The following is an 18,695-nucleotide window of genomic DNA, read 5'->3' as shown; positions in this document are numbered from 1 at the left end:
TTACACATATTCACCATGCAAAACACAAACGAATTAAACATTTACTTTATATTGAGCAGTGAATTAAGGTTTCAGACACTTTTAGGAAACAACCTACCTACAAACGTAAAAAAAAAACAAGCAAAGGCTACACGGTAAAAATGCATTAATGTTGTATAATATAATCTCTAGCAATAATGTATGCTGTTAATATGAAATTTAAGTGTAAAATACGGTTTTACAAAACCATGTAAAAAATTCAGTTCTGACTTGATTGACTTTTTTTAGTTACAGAATTTCACTGTAAATTGATGGCTGACAAAAAACATTGATGGTAAATTTGCTTGACAGAATTTTGAAAATATGTGAAATATATGCAAACTGCTGTAAAAATGTACACAATATTGCATGCAAATTTACAACCCTAACCCTCTACATGTTTTTTTTTCACAATAGTCATACTGTAGTTGTTAATCCCTTAAACCCTGATGGTTTGCTTACATCAACAACCCACAAAGCTGTATCTTAAATCCGACTACATCAAATACATACTCCAAAAGATACAATATATTTCAAAAGCATATTGTCGTTGAACTAAAAGTCTTCCAAAGGAGGTGTGGCAAATGTAACAATATGGTTTTGTTGTGCTATAAAAGTATGATTGTATGTTGAGAAGGCTTTGATTTGGACTCAGTTAGAACTGCAGGTCTCTGCTGCCTATTTGCAAGATGAAAGGGTAGAAAGTCAGACAGGAGAAAGCGGAATGGGTGGAAACCATCACAAAAACAAAGGAACATATGGGGTGGCAGGGCTTCAAATTGAGTGGTCGGGTATGTTTGACTTCTCTGACCTTGGTCCTCAGTTATAATTTAGCATTTTGACTAACCTGAATTGGCCCGTGCTCTCTGTGGAATTGGATTTCTCCGTTATATCAGCACAGAGCTTGAAAATATGTACCTATAAGTCAACTTGTTTGTTATACTGGAAGTGTATGCACTCAAAAATGAGAATTTTCCACACAGTGGGCAGAGTGTATTATTCATATATTGAACTGTGGTTTCCACTGATAAGCTAACAGATTGTGGCCTTGGACTCTTTTCTTTGTGGAATTCTTTTTTTTTTTCTCTCTTTTTTTTTTTTTTTTTTTTTTCCTGAAGCTGTTTAAGATTCATGACAGGATCATGGCATTCACTGAAGTCAGTCTGAAGCCGACATCACAGCTTCTCTGCAACACCACTGCCTTTATACTGTGGTTCACAAGCATCAACGGTAATGACTACAATTACTGAACAATAGTACATAATATTGTTGGTAGAATTACAGATACATGTATTCATGGGTAATGTTTCAGCATCCAAGGAGACAACTCTCCATGAATCACACAATTATTGTAAACTGACAGAGGTGGTTGCAGGATATCATTTGCAGTGGGATTGCTGATGAATAGTTTGATCATTTTATCTTCACAGCAGGCAAACAAAAAGTCTCCTTGGTATTTTTCAGAATCAAACTTTCCTGATTTAAAGTCAGTGAAAGCTGGAAGGGCCTGGCTGCAGTGAGAGTTCAAGGAGAGGCACTCAATCAATGTTTTCTTGATTCAGGACACCACTGGTTACACGCCAGACTACATGTGGCATGACTATGTAAAAAGAGAGGACAGTGGGCCTTAACAAATAGAGCACAGCCAGTTGGGGGAGAAAAAAAAAAAATCAAGTATCCTTTTAATTGAACAATTTATCACAACGCTAATGCAATCTATGGTTTGTCTAACACTATAATGCTGTATATATACAATGTCTAACATGAGTTACAAAAACTTGTTTCAATGCATGTCTAGCTTGAGTAGGGCCCAGACACCCTCTGCTAGCCTATTGTCACTTACCAGCCTTATGGAAGAGCAGCCGGATGGCAGCAGCAGATAAGCCTGCGATTTGTACTCCCCAAGCCACAAGACTTGGCCGGTGTTACAAGCTTGAACTCAAGTTCTAAATTTATTTGGAGGACATAGCAGAGAAAAGCCAGGCAGCACAAAGATATTTGTAATGTAGATGAAAGAGGCCAAATGTCCAGATCCCTGACAGGGTTTGCTAGTAATACAGCATGCCAAATAGGTCACAGCCTGGTGACAACAATGGTGCTCGCCCATGCTTTGAATCCATCTCCTCTCACTCTGTCTTCCTGAGGAACATTTTCTCTATCTGTCTTATCAGAGATGTGCCACCAGGATGTCAGAGTGATAAAAAGGTCTGGTTAGAAGCCAAAAGAAGCCATCACTTGTGGGCAGACCACATCAGTTCCCTTCCCTGTAGGTGAGGAGGTTGTGCTGCTTGTAGAGCGGGCTGTGCTTTTCCATTAGATAGGGAAAGGCATTACTTTATGGAGATATATTAGTTTTCATCTATGTATGTGGCATCAATGTAAGCCTTTTATTAAAAAATGAAAAATTGTCCAGTCAATGTTGTCACTATTTCTCAGCATTCTTAAAATTGTGGCTCTATATCCTACATGTCAACATTAGACTTGTCTTTTAAACAATGTTGCAGTGATTAGCTGTCAATTCTTTGTTTTATGTTTACACAAAACTGGTGCAGCTTGTCCTCTTATCCCATTAAACAGATGATAATTTACATTAAAACGTTCTTGATTGCTTCAACACAAAGAGGTTTTATGATGTATTGACCAGATCTATGAATCAGTTAAAATGATAGTCACACGCTCTTCAATGAGGAAGATTTGCCAGCAGCCTGTGACTGCAAAGACAAAGGGTAGTGAAGTAATTTACATCAATAGAGGAAGAAGATAAAAAAGACAGATGGGCGGAAGAAAGAAATAAGCAGGGAGTATTTTGCCGGAGGAGTTAGTGGGGAAGTTTCTCTGAGCGTGCTCTGTGGGTGTCTCTAAATTGAGCTTCTCACTGTTTCTTCTGCAACAGGGTGGGTGGGACAGGCAATGGGTCAGGTAGCCACGGTAACAGGAGGACAATATGAAGACGATGCACAAACAGAGGGAGGAAAAAAGAAAGGCCGAGGCCACACTGAGCACACCCAAGGCAAAGACAAGTCAGTGCCCATCCTTGATCAGGGTCATGAAGCTGTAAACGGTCATAACGTGTCAAATTAACAAACAATTTGATAAATATTCTACATGGATTTAATAGATTTTACAATTTAGTATTTTGGTAATTCTCGTATAATTAATGCCATCGAAATACTAAACTGAAGGGACATCAGGTTGTCAAAAACTTTAGCTTTTTCAGATGGTCACTGTATATTGGGCAATCATAGAGTCATCAATTCTTACTGTGACTTAACAGAGAGACATGCCGGGCAACACGTTGGCCCTCAATCAACCTTAACTTTCACGACCTGGGTGACAGACTGAGGTCAAGGCGTTTTATCAGGACATCTTGAGGTGTTTGTTGTTTTCCGCTGTCCAATGTTATGTTATCAGTAGATGCTAGCTGCACAAAGAGAAGGATAAAATTACTGCAGTACAGAAAGATTTGTGGCCAAAAATAGTTTTATTTAAGCAGGTCGCCCAAGTAAAGGCTACACGTCAAATGCAGTGGCTCACTGACACTGATGAGATTTACTTCTGCGTTAATGAAGCAACAGTTATTTATTTTAATATGAAATATACCAAAGTGTGGATGTAGCCGAGGTGTTGAAATTTGGCAACAAATGACAAGGCATTTTTTAATACCAGATATCACTAAGGCAAATTGGTTGGTGCCATGCCATATATGTACTAATCCAGCCCCAGCTGCAGTTTGTGTTTAGTGCTAATTTGCACAGCTAACATGTTAAACTAACAGCATGACAGCGTTCAGGTGTTAGCATGTAGCTCAAAGCACTGCTGTACCAATAGATCTGCTGCGGGCATGGCAGTAAACACTTGTTTGCTGTCTAACTTCTTTCTACTCAATAAGAGACTGAAGTTCAATAGACACAATTTACCATTCTGGTAAAAGGGACAGAGCCAATGTCCGATGCCAGTCAACTGACAGCGGTGTTGTAATGACTTGAATTCCAGATGTTGTGTGCTCAACTTGCCATATTAAAAACACAACCTCAAGTCAACAGTTATTCTCTACCCAACAGGGATTTATGCAAAATCTGAGGTTGTTTTCTCTGCTGACTTGGAGACATTTCATACATTTTTAAACCCTTGTATACAGCACAATGAAAAACCTCTTGAATCTTTTACCATGTGGAAAAGGACTAACCTTTAAGCCTATTTGTCTGTTTGACCTGAGCAAGAATAAGGCAGAGAAGGAGAACGAGGGTGAGCGGAGCGGAGCAGAACAGCACAGCCACCCCCACCTCCCCCCAAGACGCCTCAGCCCCTCAAGGCTGCCCGTAACAGACCCAGATGGTCTGTCTCTGCTTAATAGCCCCCCCCCATATTTTTCCATCAGCAGCAAGTGACACAGACTTACAAGGCCAGGTTAACTCAGGTTAACGGCACAGTGTTTCCAGCGGGGTTAACTGTTCTGACCCCAGACAATTCCAAACACGTCCCAATTAAAGAATTTAAGATAGCTATCTGTTTTTTTTCTTCTTCCTCCAAAATAATTCCTTTTTCTCCCCACAGGTCCAAAGACATGTCGAGTCCCCGGGAGGAAAATAGATGGTATAGTGAGAGGCGGGTCTTTCTTTTTAACCAACAGCAGCTTCTGTGCTTAAGGGATTGATTATGGCTCCCATCAGACCAGTGTTTGCACACTCTCTGATCCCCTAATAGAAGTGAAGGTGGCTGCAAAAAGAGCAGAGCTTTTAGCTCTGATGCTTGTGTGTGAAGGGGATAAAGGCTTGAGTGGAGAAGATGAATAACCCCTTTGGCTCTCTCAGAAGCATCAGTTGAGAACCAATTTAAGAGTTTGAATTAAGATATTCTCAGCATGTCAATTGGGCTCGTAAATAAGCAGCGGCCTTTTTGATCTCTGTCATGTGGGTCCATAAATTAAGGGGAGAGTTCATGTTCTTTTTTTCCCAACGATATAATTTGAATCAATTTCTAAATCTTCTTTAGTTTGCTTTCTTCATTTTTGCTTTTGACAACTCAAAGCTCAAACATGACAGCATGTGGTGCCCACACTTTTTAAAGAAGACCTCTTTTTTTTTTTTGGTTCTTTTTTTACACACATGCATACTTGTCATCCGGCTCACTAATTAGCTGTCATGAGTTCTTACTCCCAGAAAATCCATTCATTCCTCACTAGCAAGGATACTGCAGGCTTACACAACTTAAAGCATTTGCTATGCATCGCTAAATGGTATCTTACGTGCAGGAAAGTGGGACGCCTAGGAGTTTGTCTCCATTAAACACTTCTAACAATTTAGCTTTGCGTGTTTATTTTGTCTGCCATGCAAAATACAAATGCATGTACTCTGGAGTGACACAGTCATCCAATGCTTAAGATGTTTAGCATTTTGCTGCATCATAATACTGTCACATACTGTCAGCATGATACTGCAGATTCAGCTCTGCAACACGCTACTTCATCCCGGCACGCACTGTCGGGAGGTAAGGAAACCTGTGGAGGTCTGAGGTGGCACGCACTTTAAATGCAAATGTCTGTTTCATGTTTCAATCAAAAATGTTTGCAGCGGAGCGAGTGAGGTCAAAATGATTTGATCCTGACAGAACTGCGTTGTCTTGTCAAACCTCAGGAAACTGTTAACAGACATTAATGCTGCAGCTCAGCAGTTTAATCCACTTGACTTCAATGTTTTTACACTTCGTAAGGGACTAAGGAGGAAACTCGAGGTCATCAAAATGCTAAGAAATTATAATCAAACCAAAAAAATAATCAGGGTTATTGCACCAACATTTCAATTTAGCTCAAAAGTACCATCAGAAAACAAGAGCTCAACAAAAGTCTCGAAGAAATAGTTATTTTTTTTGTTTACTGATTAATTTTTTAGAGCCTTTGAAACTGAGTTGTGCCTTCACAGAGGGATACTGGAGAATTGCAGCGGCGGCTCAAAGGGAGAGATTTGAGGCAGCGACCCAGCATGGGGTGCATGCGGGGTTTTGAGAATAGCAGTAGCTACTTAGAAGTTAGAAGCTAGTTAAAATCCTTATAAACCTCTGTTTGCATCCGTTAACATAAAAAAAAAATCATACCCCTTCTTGGAGTCGTAACTATGTCAAATCAAAACACAAATGGGATACACACATTTTTTTACTTAGTTTGTCTAATTATTCCGGAGAATATAATTTACCCAGATGTCCGAAAACCTTCATAAATCCCATTCAAATTGTAAAATAAATTCACTGCATGAATAGATAGGTTTGGCTCCGCTCCATATTGAACAACTATAGGCTAAATAAACAGGGCTCAGGTTGTAGCACCCAACCAACCGGCTGACTCGATGGCAACATTATATTTATTGTCAACATTCACACTATTTTTTCATGATATTTTATATGCATGTGGTGGTCCACAGTGCCAAACTTTGAAGCCACTGATCTCGGGCCTTGTTTCCACTGGCGTTGGGAAGGCTTCACTTCAATGAAATGAATTAGTGTTACAATAATATCATAAATCTCCATCACACTGTGCCAGTCTGTGGTCAGGCTGCATACAAATTTTCATTCTGGAGTGGGGTAAATAAAATGCTCTGGCTTGTTTGTATTTCTTTAAACCAATCAAAATTGTTGTAGGCAGTGCTAAACCCAGCATGCAGCGTTGGTGCTCTTACAAAATAGTGTTGAGGGAACTTGTTTAGTGGTACATTTGTACATAGAGATGAGCCCTGGCATTCAAATGGTTAAATAAAAGAATGAAAAGAACAAAGCCTGACTGGATGATCCAAATCTTTGTCAAAACTTGCAGTTTTCAGTGTGTAGGTTGTTGGTTCAGAGGCTGTTGCTGTTGTTTCCCAGAGCAATTGGATTTTTGAAAGGGGAGGAGAATGTCCACAGCAATAGCCAACCAGTGGCAGGTTTTTAGCAACATTAGCATTACAGTAACACAAAGTACACTTCCGAGTAAAGTAGAAAGCACAGTACAAACTTCTTTAAAAAAAAAAAAAAGTAGATAAAACAATAATTTTATATTAAGAAGCAGCAACTGTTAACTAGTCTAACAAAAAAACAATGTGTCAGACTTGTGTCATCGGTGTTTACACCTGCTTTCTGTCACTTTGTAAAAGTAATTAAAATACTTCTAAATGTCAGTCATTAAATGAATCACAAGTCTGACGTGGCATCTCCTTGGTTACGTTATTTAAGGCTCTTGACGACACCTGCAGGAGGATGTCGACATAATGGAGCAGAGAGTCAACACCGGCACCAGACCAGATCCCACCCTGCTGACCAGCTCGTCAGTACCAGATGTGTCTTCAGACTGTGCAACAGTCCCTGCTTCATAATGTCAAACCAGGCGGCCGGCTTTGATCCCCAGCTGAATTTATATGAGTGGCTAAAGACGGCAGGTGTGAGTGCAGAAATGGTAGTTGTGCAAGATGCCGCACAATAATAAAAAAATTGAACGTAATGTAGATGTATACTGAAATATGTATTTGAATTACACCACCAGCCACTATGTGGAAATAAATGGCTCCGTTGCTAGTAATTGCACTGTTGTTTAAATGGTCAGTGTACCACTAAAATGTATTTGCAGAATGCAAACACTGACCTCACCTCAGTCTTCCGTCAACACCTGCACATTATACCTAAAGCATGTTGACAAACAGCTGTAATTAAGATGCATGAAATCAAAGTGGCTCGATAATTCTATCTTTAACATAATAAACACTGACAGTAATCTGTGTCCGGTTAAGGATGCAGCACGGGTTGCTCATGAGAACAGACTCCTCTCGTGTCCTAATTGATCTGATAGAAGTTGTGCTTCTGACCCGTGACAGTGAGATATTGAGGTCAGGTCCTCAGGTGTTCTCACTGAAAACAGAAATGGAGTGGACCATCACACATGTACCTCTCTGCCATGAAGCCACGTCTCTGAGTGAGTCTGTGTGCTCTTCTGCTCAACTCTTTTACAGACAGTAATCTCAGCACTATGACATGTATCAAAAACGTCAGTGTCTTCATGTCAAAAAGTAGAATGCTTTTCATAACCAAAATACTCAAGCACCGCAAGCATACTGTTTAATCGTTTGTCAGAGTTAATGGTTGGGGTCGCACAATGCTCTTCTTTCATTCCCTGTCAGTACTGGCCATTGTAAATTAAAAGAGCTTTAATTATATCCAGTGTGGGGGGAGGGAGGGGTTGTTGAGGGTTGTTGTGGGTAGAGTTGGGTGGGCGTTCAGCACATACAGTAAAGGTCTCCAGGCTGGGAAAAGTCAAACAAGCACAGTAAATTACTGCCATTGTCCTCTCTCTCTGTGTGTGTGTGTGTGTGTGTGTGTGTGTGTGTGTGTGTGTGTGTGTGTGTGTGTGTGTGTGTGTGTGTGTGTGTGTGTGTGTGTGTGTGTGTGTGTGTGTGTGTGTGTGAGATTGTAAATCACTGTCATCTCTTTGAGCACTGAAGATGCACCGTGTGTGTGGCCTTGTATGTCTTCGCGGAGTGTTGGAGAACTTGTGTCCCAAAATTCGATGTACGCCCATAAATCTGGGATTCTTCTGCACATACAGTATGACTGAACACATATGTTTCAAGCAAACCAGCCATCCTCCCAGAGCTTTCTCCATGGTCCGGATGACGACTGTGGCTCATGAAACCCCTCCCTGACAAACACACACACGCACGCACAACAAACACACACAAACACACATTTTAGAGAGAAATTGAGGTTGCTGTGTCAATGGCCCGGCAGTGAGGAGTCTTGTACCAGGGAGTAATTGAGATGGCCAGTGAAAAGGGGGAGTGAGGCTTAGGCAACCATCCACACAAGTTCCTGGCTGCCGTCCAATTATAGCCAGCAGCTTCTGCTACCTCCTGAACTCCAATTATAGCCGGCAAAGCTCGGCTGGTCAGAGAACCTGTCACCCCTCCCTCCCTCCCTCCTTCCCTCCTTCCCACAACTGCCGGCAAGAAATAGCAAAGTCAAAGACAATGTCTGATGTCCTCTACTGCCACAATGCGTCGCCGTGTGTGTTTGTGTTTGTGTGTGTCAGAGAGACAGAGGGAGGGGGAGATGTTTTGAACACAGCTAAAAAGTAGCGCCTGATGAACCTTAGTCCAGAGTATTCAGATGCTCCAACTGTCCAGACTGATTAGAGAGGACACTGCAGACTTACACATTTTATGGAGAGATTCTTAAACTTCAAAACCACACAGTGAGACAAAAGTGAGATAAGTGAAGGTGTGCTGTAGAGCCATGAGGTTACCAGTGATTGAGTGATTCTGATCCATTAGACCTTAAGTCATTGCTGTGGAGGTGCTTTTTGGACTACTCTCCCACCCGTCCACAACCATCTCTGTGCATCCCCCCGTCCTCCCACACACACACTCTGTGCGAGTAAATAGCTTTTTCTAAATATCATAACTACATTCTGGATTGCCTACTTATTCTTTTTACTTGCAGTCTGTGCTGCAGATACTCATACAAAGTATATACTGTTGCATGCTGTATGCATAGAATTGGAGCATACTACTTTGTTATAAAAATGCTCCTTGAACTTTGACCCTCGTGTTCATATCTGTTGTGATTCATAAACATTTGAAGTAAAATAAAAAAGTTCTACTCTTAATGCTACATTTCCTTTTAATGCATTAATGCACTCATTTTCTGAGAGAGTTAGTGGTGCTCATGCTCAGCATGGTTGCAATTTGCAAAAATAATAATAAGAAGAAGAATAGGCATTAAAACATTAAGTGTCGCACTCATTTCAAATTGCCTTATTTTCTTTTTACTTCAAATATAATGCTATGGATCGTGAAGGATATGACCAAGAGGGTCAAAATTGAAGGCACATTTTTATGATGAAGTAGTATGTCTGAAGTATGTAATATGAGGTAGTTTAGTTTTGATTAAAAAAAAAAAAAGCAATAGTATGTAATTAGTTGCTCAATGAATCAGTTACATTCTTTATAGACCAAGACCTTAATGCCTCACAGCTTCTCATATTCCCAACACTTTCCAAACTGAATGTCCAAAGTTCCATACGAACACTGTTAAACCCAATGGCACAATGCAGACATACAGAATACTGATGAGAGCTGTAAAGGTGCAGACGAGACCAACGACCGGTGCTTCAAATATGACATATAGCCAACGACTGCACAACAAAACCAAGAATATTCACTGAGCAGATCAACTGGACCAATCAAGATCCACTGTTCACATGTAAATTAGGCCCAAATGGAAATAACTATGTGTACATCGACACACCTTTGGGAGTTTCAGGAGGAAATGCACAGCAACCTTACAAAATGTAAAATTATGTCATTAGCATTTACAATTTCACAAAAGTTGCTTTATTGCTTTGTTGATGTTCTTTGCTGACAAGGTTTATTGTTCTATTACCTCGCTTCCTCTACCGACTTCTGTTTCTTACTATTGAACAAGATCTTTTAGTCATGGCCCGAGGAGTCTTTGGAGATTGCCATCTTTATCAAATGTATCCGATCGTTTGTTGTGCATTGTTGGATTATTGTGTGGTTGTATGCCTTCTTTTTTTATCCCCCTATTGTGGGTTTCATTTGTCCTTTGGGACTCATAACCAATCCCTACATTTTGATTGATGCATTCATTTCCCAGTTTCCGCTCACCCCTAAAGCGATACTTGCTCTCCTTTTATACCATACCCTGCCATCTACACAAAGTGGAGAGCGTTTGTGCATCAGCTACATATTATTCAAAACAGGTTGTAGTAATGACTCCGATCTGGAATGGAATAGCTTGGCCTGAATTTGGGTGAGTGAGAGTTTTATGAGGCTCTGACTCTGATCATTACTTTGGAGTAGGGTCTTTAAAGTAGCAGTCAAAATGCCAACTGAACTGAGACCGCTTTAATGTTATTGTCTATCCAAATACCACTTTTGGGTTCTTTTTTGAAATCCTTGTCTGGTACCAAATGAAAATGTTTATGACCTTCTGCATAATTCTACAAATGTGAACAGCACTTAGAGTTTTACAGTTCAGATACCACGGACAGCCTCACAATGTGTTCAGCACTTTGGACAGTTCCATTGCCTTGCACACAATGCAAAGCACTGAGCCTAAAGTGGTCATTTACTACTTAAAGTACCAAGGACTTTGGATAACTTTTAACCTCTATTATGTTATGATCACAATGAACAGCTCGGACAGCCCGAACGGGTAACATAGGAGTGCTTAGAAATAAATACCAGGGTCGTTATTTTGTCATCATGCGGCATAAACAGCAACATTCAGCTCATGGTGTGCTACTGTTGAGTTGCATTACAGAATACGTGACACCTGTGACTATGTGCAACTGTTAATTTTAGGTCACACACATTAAACTGTGTTAAATATTTTGAAACAAAGGATACAAAACATGCTTCATTGACCTGCATTTGTGTTTCAATGCTAATATATTTCCTAATATTGTATAGAGAGCAGCTCTTAATATATATTCTCCTGGCTGATAACTTAAAAGCTGATTTCAATAACTTTGGATTCATCTTTGGATGAAAATATTTCTAACTAAGAACCACTGCTAAACTGCACCCATTTTTTTTCTAAGAGATTGGAAACAAAAGAATTCATTGTCTTGTTTTCTCCTGACTGTTGTTATGCGTCAGTTTAAACCAAGAAGCTGCTGCTTGATTAGGTCAAACATCCTCTGCATGATTACTAAGATTCCACAGAGTCCCCATATTACCCCACGGCTGGCTTTACTCCACCAGCTTCATGTCAAATTTAGGAATGATTTCCTTATAATTGCTTTTGAATCCCGACCCAGCTCCGCTCCAGCATATATGAGTAAGAGACCTGATCCTCTCAGGCCATCAGAACACACTGACCGAGCTGGAGGTCAGGTCAGTGTATTTTAAAATTTTTTTTAAACAGATGTATTTATCTAATTTATTTTATTGATGCAGTCTTGCCTCAATTTGTCCGTATTCTTTTCAGAGCCATTTATCTTCCTTTGCTGTATATTGTTCACTACATTCTTTAATTATTTTTTAACTGTCAGGTTTGATATAAATCATAGCTAAATAGACATTGAAGCTTACCTGGAGTAAAGATTTCTGATTATAAATGAGTAACAGGTCAGGTGCTGGACAACACTGCCACCAATTATTTACTTTTTTATTTCTGATGATATTTTAACATTGAACAATGTTGCTTTGAGCAGATTTACACACACATCAATACATTGTATTGTATTGGTATTGTATATTTAATATCATATTGGTTGTTACATTTGATAAAGAAACTGATGTATTATTCCAACGTAAAACAGAATGCATTGCTTCATAGTTATACAAACACACACACACACACACAAACACACACAACAGTAGCAGATTAATGGTGGTTTCAACCATGAGTCGTTACTGCAGATTTGAAGCACTGAGGCAGCAGTTAGAGGGTAGAGCAGCCTGTAAGGCTTAAATCAAAGCAAAGCTTCCAGTTAGCTATAATCCAGCCTTCAAGACAGGAAAAATAACTTTAAAAATAGTTTTACAGAACCAAGATGCTATATGATATCTGGTGTCATATGACAACACAATATTAACTTGTCTCCCACTTCTCATCACAACATGTAAACATGATTTAATTTTACACAGACATTTTCAGGCTTTCATGCAGGCAAGGTTAAAACTTTATACTGAAGCAGAACTGGAGGCCAGTTTTTACTTAAACCAAAAAAATATATTTATTTCTTGATTTCCAACAAAATGGCCAGTACAGCGGCTCGGGATGACAGATGTCTGAAGCTTTATTTTCTCGCTGTGTTTACAGCCGTTTTTAGCACTGCGGCACACTGCTGTATCAACATCTACTTATATGTCAAAATATTTGCTGCGAGGCTTTAGTGTGTACTAGGGGGGGGATCACAAAGTCATATCTACAGTACAAATCAGGTTATAGTGCAGGTTTTTCAGAAAATGTCACCACAGTGCTTGTTGTTTGTGGTCTTTGCAGACCCAGCTTCCCTGGTAGACGTCCCAGCAGGAGCCTAAGTGCCTAGTTTGCCAACTGGCATATTTCTGCTCACAGCCTGGACTGCAGCCTAATTATGCATCTTAGGTTCTTTGTTTTTGTCAGAGTCACCGGGTAAATTCTCCTTGCACTTCTCATTTCCATTTGCTTTCTGCTAATCGAGACTGACTGGCCAACTGGCGAGAATCCGGATTCATTGGTCTGATGGGCATATGCATATAGATGATGTTCTCTTTCCACCCACTAAGTGACCTTTCCAACATGTATACAGGAAACAGAAGGTAGAACAAGTTGTGCTTGTTCAGCTCGAGATGTGCATTATACCCCAACTTATTTGTACAGTGCAGAAACACAGAGATGAAAGATCCGTCTGGCACTCTTTTGATGTCAGACCCTCTTCAGAAACTTTTCTCATCCAAACTTTTCAAAAATGACTCTCTGATGTGTCCTTTCTCACAAATCCATACAGTATGTGTACTTGTAATATCTGTGACATTATTGAGGGAGCTCTGTTGTGTAATGCAGGCTGGAGAGTCAAGGCTTGTTTACCGTGACCTTTTCCCACGCTCTGGTGTTATCCATCTTCACCCGTTAATGTGTTGCAGTTGTTAGTGTCAACTGAGGTCATTTTTCTGCAATAAATGAGGCCAATTCAGGTGTCAAAAGCAGCAGCATCTACCTCTGGCTGCAAGTTGAGGTTGTCAAGTTGGAACCGAAGACATGTTTGTTGAATTTGGTATTATTCATTATATGTGGATAACTGAATTAAATTGATAGCTGATGATTTGGTACAAACGTGGATCTCTTCAATAAGTTAAAATTCTGTAGAGCAACAAATCCTTGAGCCCAAACTTGCAGAGGTACAACTTCTATAAATTAAGTCTATATATGACTACATTGTTTTCCTAAGGATAAGGTTGGAAAGCAATGTTTTATTTTATTTCACCTTTAATGAATCAAGTGCTACTGGTGGAGTCAACAAAGTCATCATGTTTCTCTGCGACGCACATAGCAGCACTCACCTGCTTCTCACCTGTTGCTATTTAAGACAAGTTTTAAATAACTGGCAAAATGACTGTCAGAAGAAAAGAGAGGTGGAGCAGAGAGGGAGAGAATAAAAAGTTAAAGGTGCCATAGATAGACGCAGATATAATAAGCAACACGTTCACCACTAACGGACCAGGTCAGTCAAAAACACAAGCTAAAGTACACACAGCTGCTGGTTACTCTGAGGTAGCAGTGAGATGAGTCTTCCCAGAACTGGTAGTTATTCAGTTCCATAAACTCTGTGTATAGATATGTTTATTTTGTGCCGTTTGCTTTAAGGACAGCAATGAGTGAACAATGTAATCTAAATATTATAAAGTGGAGGGCTAATTGGACTTCTGTATTGACTCACTTACATTGTTGTATATGATGTATTCCTGGTGAGTTTTTGACGGTGCACCCATATACCCTTTTTTGGACTTGTCATTGAAGAGGTTTATCAATGACGACTCAGTTCCGTTCAGGGTCGCAGTAAGTCATGACAGTTAACCAACATGTAATTCAAATAAGTAAGTGTGTATGGGGCGGTGTGAGTGGACGTGTTCGTGGGTTCTGTGATGTCATCGTGTTTGAGTTCTCACTAAGACCAAGGAAGTGGATTACAATCACTCCAGTTTGGGAGTCTTTACACTGGCTTCCTGTCGAAAAAATAATTGACTTTAAAAGCCTGCTGTGGGTCTATACAGCACTGAATGGTTTAGGGCCAAAATACATTTGTGATCTGCTGCCACCTTATGAACCATCCCAACCCCTCAGGTCATCTGGGACGAGTCTCCTTTCTGTCCCCAGAGACAGAACTAAACATGAAGAAGCAGCGTTCAGTTTTTCTGCTCCACATATCTGGAACAAACTCCCAGAAACCTGCAGGTCTGCTGAGACTCTCAGCTCCTTTAAATCAAGACTGAAGACGTTTCGGTTTGCTGCTGCCTTTCACTGAATCAGATTTGAGGATGTCTTAAACTGCACTGTAACTTTTATCCTATTTTTAGCTTGCTTAATGTTTTAATGACTGTTTTTAATGTTTTAATCACTGTTCTTAATTCTTAATTGTTTTTAAATGTCCTTTTCTTTTGAAAAAAAAAAGAATACATTTATGCAACATGAAATACATACAAAAACATTTAATATTCATTATTTTATTTCCCTTCAATCTATTTAATGTATACTTTTGGACAGTTTTTTTTAATCAGTTTATTCTTATTGATGTGTATTTCTTTATATATCTATTTTCAGAGCCTTTATTGGTCTCTGCATCCTTTAAAACTTCTGTACCAAGGAAAAGACACATTTCTGACATACTTTTTCATGTTTGATGTATTCAATTAACTGGTGTATTATATGTCCAGTTCATCATTGAACGTGGAGGTCTAATGCTGTTTCAAAGGCTGCAGCGAAGATCATTTTTGTTTGAAAAACATTGACTGTTTCAAAGGGCTGGGTATTGAACAATACTTTCCAAGTACAGAATAATATTACACTATTCAGATCATCTGCAACTTTTGAAGGATTTGATGACCAGCTATATTGACATGAGTGAATCAAATTACTTAGGTATTTTCCTTCCTCTGACATTAATAACTAATATTTTCAGATTAGAAAAAGACAGGGAATGTGCCAGTCAAACAGCCAAGACATCAAGTTAAAGCATAAAAAGGTAAAGCTTAATGTTTACTGTGATTCCCAATTAAACTAGGAAAGCTAAGGCAGGAAGTATTGACTGAAATATTTAGACTTTATTTATTTTAAGCTAAACATTTCAGACAAAGGTGAAACAGAGCTGTATACATTATGAGATATTACTTGAGGTGATGTCTTCAACTCACTTGTTCTTGACAAGCAACTGAAAGACAGCTGCTGAAAGCTTCTCAATTTGTCAATCGCCATCTTTATATTCTGTAGGTTTTTCTTGATGAAGATTTTTCTATTGTTTTGCTTGACAGACTCAAGGTGTGTGTGTGTGTGTGTGTGTGTGTGTGTGTGTGTGTGTGTGTGTGTGTGTGTGTGTGTGTGTGTGTGTGTGTGTGTGTGTGTGTGTTTTACATTACTATATGTGATTTGTATTGTGTTCTGCTGTTTTTGTGTAATCTGCTTCATGTAATTCTGTCACTGAGTGGATGTCTTTATTGTGACTTGCCAGATGACTGTTGATGAAAATTAGCCTGAGGCGAACTCTGGTACTACGCATCAAATGGTAACACTTGTGTTTAATATTGTACATGGTCCCTTACAAATAAGATTAAAAAATTCCGACATCGTGAGGAGGATCTGCACTGCAGATTCCCAAGGCCATTTCTCGGCTTGTGCAAAGAACAAAATTATTAAAATGATACCAAACCATAATATGTTTATGAAAATTAGACCTGCAGCAAATTCTATAGAGAATACAACAAAGTAATATTTGGCATTTTTATTTGAAAACGACTATATAAAAATAGTTAGCAATTACTTTTGCTCACTTCTTTGAGTAAGTATTTGAACAATTAGAACATTGGACGATCTAAACTTTCATTGTTAAGATAGGACAAATCGATTCAGCAATAAATGTTTTTCCTTTTTCCATATAAAATATCAGTTAAAAAAAAAAATTCAAGATAATGAAAAACTCTACAAATTGTACATTTCTTTTATCATTTCTTTCAGCGTATAAAATTCCATTTAGGTACTGACTCAAATAGGACAAACGTTTGATTTTCCAGATTTGTCAAAGAAAGCAAACAGTTTCAATGGCATGTACTTACTTTTCTTCTCTGACTGTTATCTTGCTTGAACTGTAGACTTGAACAAAAGCAAAATAAAGTTTGACACTGCAGGGAAATACACAGTACTGTAGGTCAGCTTTTTAAAGGCAGTTTTATCTAAATACATAAAGTAAAGCAGACCCCCATGTGGAATGTTAAATCCCACGAAATGAATCTGGATTGTGAAGGAGAGAGAGACAACACTCATTTCTGGAAAAAAAAAAAAAAAAGTCAAGAAAGTCTGAAAAGTTGATTAAAAGTTAGATAAAGATTATAAAGAGAAGAGACATGGCTCCTGGAGTAATGGAACCACGCTGTGATCATCTAAATCAAGAATTCCCTCAGTAAAACGATTTAACCAAAAATAAAAGGAAAAACTTCATCGGCACAGACAACCAACTGCTTTATATGAAGCAATCACTGCTTAGCTGTAGAAATCTTTCAGGCTAAGCACACAAATGGAACAGAGGAACCTGCAATGTTCTTAGTATGGAAACACAAAGAAAACTAAATGAACTCTTCTGAGCTGAAATAGCTACTTGACAGTATACAAACTGGCAGGAAATTAAGCTTGAAAGAAAATGAGGATACAGTACCCATTGATACATCTTCAAGTGGTGCACTAATGCTTATTTAGTCAGTCACAAACTAGCTTTTTGTCACCGCCTCGTCATCATGCGCTCAGTGGAAATAAACAGCAGCTTTGCAGCCGACGGCTCTGCCAGCGTATGAAAAGTTCTCATTCCTCAACATTAGCCCGCTTCCTCTTTGATCATAGGCTCTGACAGATCTGTGGCAGACAGCCGCCATCTTTTTATAAACAAATGAGTCATGCAGCTTGGTCTCTCGTGACCAGAGCCTTGTCTTGCGGCTGCATTCTGCAATAAAAACTTCAAGGTGGGGGGAAAACAGCAGTGTGTTTCTGTTTCAGAGAGACTAGAGTATATGCCATCACGTGATGACATTAATTCACTACAGCACTGCTGCAAAATTCTGGCAGCAACCAGAAGGATCTCACTGTTCATAGTACAAGAGATAGCACTTTAACTGGGACAAGTAGGAAATCATATCACACGAAGCCGTGCTGGCATCGCCTCACTATATGTTCGATTTAAGAGGAAATAGAAAGGAAGCTGTTTCTAAACAAATCCGTACAATACGAGGCACTCTCCTTTTAAAAAAATATCACCACACACTGAGTCCAGGGTCTTCTCTGTCCCACTCTGCAGCACTATGGGGCATTTTAGCCTCTTTTAGCTCATTGTTTTATTTTTACAGTATATATTTGCTGTATAGTTTAGTCTCAGGGAGGATTGTGGTCTCATACAATTCATACTTAAGATGTGCTGCCCGACATATAATTGAACAAATTAAATGTGTTCTCAGTGAAAAGTTGACCCATCATAGACAAAAGGTGGTCAGGGGGAGACACGATATAGTTTCCCGATAATGTCTCCACAGAAATAAAGATAAATTTGAAGAAGAGCCACAAAGAGATAGATAAGTAGAAATTAAGTTCCTTCTTTTCCCTGCACAGTGTAAATTGGGTGCAAATCAAGCGACCACCAACAGTGATGTCACCCATTGGTTCGTGAACGGTCGTTATGAATTCAAGTTCGGATTTTGGCCAGCGCCATGTTGCTGGTCTCGAGCAGTTTGGAGCCGGAAGTGACCAACATTTGGACGAGCTGGTGGGGAGCGAGCGGTGGATCTGACTCGATTTCTATGGAAACCCAGCGATACTACGTCCCGCCCACCGATAGCCGTAACGTCAATGAACCACAGGCATGCCAATCAAACAGACAGCCCCCCAAAAACACAGCTTTTTGAAGTTTAATTCCTAATTCATGATGGCATTATTTTCAGATGGATCACCAGAAAACT

This window comes from Embiotoca jacksoni, unplaced genomic scaffold (genome assembly GCF_022577435.1).
Source record: "Embiotoca jacksoni isolate LCO1_2020_lvr unplaced genomic scaffold, fEmbJac1.0.p SCAF_9, whole genome shotgun sequence".
Taxonomy (NCBI): Eukaryota; Metazoa; Chordata; class Actinopteri; family Embiotocidae; genus Embiotoca; species Embiotoca jacksoni.
Note: the sequence above shows the minus strand (reverse complement) of the source record.